The sequence below is a fragment of the Suncus etruscus genome, chromosome 10 (assembly GCF_024139225.1).
Source record: "Suncus etruscus isolate mSunEtr1 chromosome 10, mSunEtr1.pri.cur, whole genome shotgun sequence".
Lineage (NCBI taxonomy): Eukaryota > Metazoa > Chordata > Mammalia > Eulipotyphla > Soricidae > Suncus > Suncus etruscus.
In genome coordinates, this window is record NC_064857.1 from 4,396,312 (window position 1) to 4,402,311 (window position 6,000).

Sequence of the window (6,000 nt, forward strand, 5' to 3'; positions counted from 1 at the left end):
ACAGTTTGTGAAATAGGCCTTTACGATATTGAGATAAGTTTTTCTATCACTATTTTATTGAGACATTATTTTTCTTCATGCATAAGTGTTGGATATTGTCATGCTTTCCTCCTTTCCATGCATTTGTTGATATTACCCTGTGGTTTTTATCTTTCTATTATTGATGTAAAAGAATATGTATATTCTGTATATTGAACCATCCTTGCATCTCTGGGATAAATCCCACTAGATCATAATGTAAAATTTCTTGCAATCTTGTATAATCTTGCATATTACTGTCAGATCTTTTATAACCTTCCCTTTCATTTCTGATCTAATTTATTAGAGTTTTTTCATTTATTTTATTTGAGTCCTACCAAGTGTCAGTCCTTTCTGTATTTTGGGGAGGAGGGGTTCACGCTCAGCAGCACTCAGGGCTTACTTCTGATTCTGCACTCAGAAATGGCTCCTGGCAGACTCAGGGGACCAAATGGGATGCAGGGATCCGAACCACTGTCCGTCCTGTGTAAGCTGCATGCAAGGCTAATGCCCTATCACTGTGCTATCTCTCCAGCTCCCTTTCTATATTTTCTAAGCAGAGAAAATATATGTTACCTAGATCTTGGTTTTAATTGAGCTTTTGTATTTTTTTAATTCCTGTTTTCATGATTTCTGTTCTTTTGATTGTATGTATGTTATTCTGGGCATTGAAGCCAGAGCCTCTCATGAAAGAAATGCTTTGCTCTACTTCTGCACCTTATTCCTGGCCCTCTGCTCTAATTTTTATGATTTTCTTTTTACTTACTTCGGACTGCTTTTGTTGTGCTTTTTCTAGTTTTCAATGGTTGGGGAGGCTGTTAAATTCTCCTGCTCTTGTTGATGTTAACTTTACCCTTTCCACCCTTGTTGTGTTCCCCCTCCCTTCCCTTCCCCTCCATTCTGTTCCCTTTCCTTCCTCGTCTTCCTCTTTCTTTTCCCTCCCCTTCTTTTCTTTCTTTTTTCCCCTCTTATGCTCAGGAGCTTATAAATCCTGGTTCTTTGCTCAGATGTTACTCCTCATATATGATTCCTGAGATTGAATCAGGGGTGGCTGCATGCAAGACAGGTACCCCTTACTTCCTATACTGTCTCTCCAGCCCCTGAAATATTTCTTTAAGCCTGTTAGTAGTTGTGTAATATATTTTGATGCTCTTTGTATATATGTTAAAGATTGCTTAGTCTTTATGAATAAATTCCTTTATCATTATATAATATCCATTATATAATATTCATCTCAATTGTTTTTGGGTTTTTTTTTTTTTTGGTTATTTTTGGGGGGTTACTCCTGGCTATGCACTCAGAAATTGCTCCTGGTTTGGGGGAACCATATGGGACGCCGGGAGATCGAACTGCAGTTCGTCCTAGGCTAGTGCTTCCAAGGCAGACACCTTACCACTAGCGCCACCACTCTGGCCCTCAATTGTTTTTTAAAAGTAACTCTGTGCCTTTTGATTAGTGAGCAGTTCACACTATGAGTTAAACAAAATAATTGAAATAAAGAATTTACTGCAGTTTAAAAATTCAGGTACTGGGGTTGCTTCTAGGGTTTGAACTTGGGTCTTACAAAGTACATAATGTCACCTGATGAACTGTCTCTTCTGCCCACCTTACAGTATTTTGTTTCCTTTTTTTGGGGGGGCACACCTGGTGATGCTCAGGCATTACTTCTGGCTATGAGCTCAGAAATTGCTCCTGGCTAGGGGAGCATATGGGATGCTGGGGAATCTAGCCACAGTTCATCCTAGGTTAGTGTGTGCAAGGCATATGCTGTACTACTTGTGCCACCACTCTGGCCCCTCACCTTACCGACCACTCAGGTCTCCTTGGACTAAGTAAGATCAGTGAGTTGGTGAGCAAATTCATTTGTGGAGGTTTTAGTTTTCAGTTTTGAGGTGTTACGGTCACTCACATTTCTAGGTCACATATAGTTTTGCTCTGTTTTCATATCTAAGGCCAAGCTGTGGGGTCCAGAGAGATGGTACAGAGGGAAAGGTGCTTGCTTACCTGGCACATGGTTAATCCAGACCTGATCCCTAGTATACCACTTAATCCTCTGAACCCTCGTGGAATGGGGACATAGCCAGTTATGTCCTGAGCATCGCTAAATGTGGCCCCCAAATCAAAGTTAGCAATGGTAATTTGAATCCTCATGCTGCTGTCTCTCAAGTTTATTGTAACTGGAACTCCTTTAATTGCTTTGGGTCCATCTAAATAATTTGAATATTATTTTTACCTCTGGGGTCTTTTTTTTTTGTTTTAAATTTTTTTATTTTGGAGGTCACACCTGGCTGCATTTAGGGGTTACTCCTGGCTCTGCACTCAGAAATTGCTCCTGGCAGGCACAGGGGACCATATGGGATGCTGGGAATTGAACTAGGGTACGTTCTGTGTTGGCCACATGCAAGGCAAACGTCCTACTGTTGTGCTATTGCTCTGGCTGGTTCTTTTGTTTTGTTTGTTTGTTTGTTTGTTTGTTTTGGGGTCATACCCGGCAGTGCTCAGGGGTTACTCCTGGCTCTCTGTTCAGAAACAGCTCCTGGCAGGCTCGGGGGACCATATGGGATGCTGGGATTTGAACCACTGTCCTTCTACATGCAAGGCAAACACCCTACCTCCATGCTTTCTCTCTGGTCCCTGGTTCCTTTTTTTTTTTTTTTAAGCACTGTGTAACAGAAATGTTCATAGTTGTGTTTCAGTCATAGACTGTGTACCGCCCTTCACCAGTACAGCTTTACTGCCATCAATGTACCCCACTTCCCTTCCCCCACTCCTGCCTGTCTCAGGGACAGGCATTCTGCTTCTTTCTCATTATCATTGTCATGGTAGTTATGTTCTAACTGCACTCACCACTTATATGGCAAGCCTCATACCATGGGCTGGTCCTCTTGGCCCTCATCTCTATTGACTCTGGATATTATTACCATACTGTCTTTTTTTTTTAGTACCCCACAGATGAGTGTGACTATTCTATGTTTATCCCTCTCCCTCTGACTCATTTTACTCAGCATAATAGTTTCCATGTCTATCGACATATAAAAGTGACTTCATTTTCATGGTGGCTGCATAGTATTCCATCGTGTAGATGTATCACTGTTTCTTTAGCCACTCATCTGTTGTCAGGAAACTGGGTTGTTTCCAGTTTCTGGCTACTGTAAATAGTGCTGCAATGAACATCGGGGTGCAGAGGACACTTTTGTATTGTGTTTTTGCGTCCCGAGGGTATATCCCTAGGAGAGGTATTACTGATCATTGGGAACTCAATTTCCATTTTTTTTAAGGAATATTCATACTGTTTTCCAGAAAGGTGTTTAATTTCCAGGTATTAAAGTTTTTCCCTGTGGCTGTTTGTACTTCACTTCTAATTTCAGTGTATCATGATCTAAGAAAGGAGTTTGTACAATTTCTGTCCTCTCGATTTTATAGAGGTATGTTTTATGACCCAGCATGTGATCTCTCTTGGAGAATGACCCATGCGCATTGGAGAGAAATGGATATCCAGTTTTCTGGGGCTAGCCAGCCATATATATCAGCTACTCTCTTCATTTCACCTTCTGAACCTGTATATTCTTAGCCTGGTTTTCCTCTCAATGGGTGGCAGGGTGGTGTTGAAGTTTCCCACTATTAATGTGTTGCTATTGATGTCTTCAAATCTATCCACAATTCTTTTAAAGATTTTGCTGGCCCCTAATTAAGTGCATATATATTTAGGAGTGTGATTTCTTTTTGGTGTACATATCCCTTGATTATTAAGAAATGTCCATCTCTGTCCCTTATAACCTTTTTAAGTCTAAAGTCTGTGTCATCAGATATTAGTATGGCCATCCCAGCCTTCTTAAGGGAGTTGTGTGCCTGAATGATTTTTTTCAGGGGTTTTGGGTCACACTGTTGGCTCTCAGGGATTACTCCTGACTCTGTGCTTAGAAATCGCTCCTGGCAGGCATGGGGGACCATATGGGATGCCGGGATCCAAACCAACATTAAGTCCTGGGTAGACATCTTGCTAGGCAAATGCCTTACTGCTGTGCTATCGCTCTGGCCCCCACGGTATATCTCTCTAGTAACTGGTGCATTTAGTCCTTTGATGTTGAAAGAGGTGATAGTCTACAGCCTGGAGGCAGCAGCAAGTGGCGCCTGTCACCGGGCCAGATGGGCCTCAGAAGACCTGCACACATCTCTAAGAGTACTACCACTCCGCTCTGTGCACTTTTTTTTTTTTGAACTGCAAGATTCTTACCCCCAAATGCCTCAACCTTATTCATTCTCACCATCAGTATATATGAAAGCTTTTGATTTCTCCACATCCTTTCTCCACATCCTTTCTCTAAACTTACTATCACTTTCATTTTAGCCGTACTGGTGGGTGAAGAAGTGTCATTTCTGATTTTGGTTTTCATTTCCCTTATGGCTGAAATGCTTGACTGTTTTTATTTATGTATTTATTTTTTATTTTGGGCCACACCTGGTGATGCTCAGTGGTTACTCCTGGTTATGTGCTCAGAAATTTCTCCTGGCTTGGGGGACCATATGGGACTTCGGGGGGATCGAACTGTGGTCCGTCCTGGCTCAGTCTTGTGCAAAATGCTCTACTGCTGCACCATCACTCTGGCCCCTGTTTGTTTGATTTTAAGGGGGGATCAAGTTTGGGCCACAGCAGATGATACTTTAGAGTAATTTCTGCATGGTGCTTGGGGATCACTCCCATTGATTGGTTCTGGGGACATATGGGCCTTGACTGTTTTTTCCATGTGTTTATTGACCATTTCTTTTATTTTCTTTGCATTTTGGGCCACACCCAGTGACGCTCAGGGGTTACCCTTGGCTATGCGCTCAGAAATCGCTCCTGGCTTGGGGAAACATATAGGACACTGGGGGATCGAACCAAGGTTTGTCCTTGGTTAGCAAGTGCAAGGCAAACGCCCTACCATTTGCGCCAGTATTGACTATTTCTTTATCTATTATTGTATTAAATACATATATTTATATATATAATTATATAGTTTTTGGTGGTGCAGCCCCTTTAGGCAAGCGGGTCTGAGGGTTCAGGATAACATCAAATGAGTCACAGCAGTCATGAAGTTTTAGGAGTGATCCCGCCTTATTATAAGGCCCTAACCACCATGTGTGGCTTCTAAGCTAAACAGCTTCTGCATCCATGCAGTCTCTGGTCTCTCTCCCTCTGCTGCATCTTCATTCTGCTCCTTCTGACTTTTCCCCCCTCCCCAGGCCTTCATCACCAGCCATAGACCCTCCCAGCAGTGGGCTGTTCTGACCATTTGGCCCTCGGGAAGGGTAAGAGTCTACTTCAGAGAGCCATCTGTTTATGTTCTTGAAATTGGATTATCCAGTTCTTGTCATTAACACATTCTAGATACAGATCCTCCTCGCTGAACGACCTACCTGTTTAGCGACCGCTTGCACTTTCGACCATCTCTTCACCGTTATTTTATTTTAAATGTCCTTTTTCATCTTGTACACTTGTACGTCATTGTACAGTCCTGTGGTTTTTGGTGCTTTACTGGACCTACTTTACTAACTCTATATTCTGTAGTCCATTGCACTACTGTATGTAAATGACACAACCTATGCAAATTAAAACAAGTGGGAGTTTTCAGTTTGATCTTTCTCGTTATTTTACTTATTCAGAATACTGTATTGTCAAGTACTATGCATCTACTATACTACTGCATACAGTACATGCAGTTCCACACTTAATGACCAAGTCATTGAAATGGAACTTGGCCGTTAAGCGAGGAGTATCTGGACATGCTCCTATGAGATTCAACGATTTGCACTTATTTTCTCTTAGTCTTTCTTTTTAAAAAATATTGTTTTTTATTGTTTTTTTTTTTGTTTGTTTATGGACCACACCTGGGGATGCTTGGAGGCTCCTTCTGGCCCTACACTCAGAAATTACTCTTGGTGGGCTTTCAGTATCATATGGAATGCCAGGAACTGAATGTGAGTCAATTGTGTGCCAGGCCA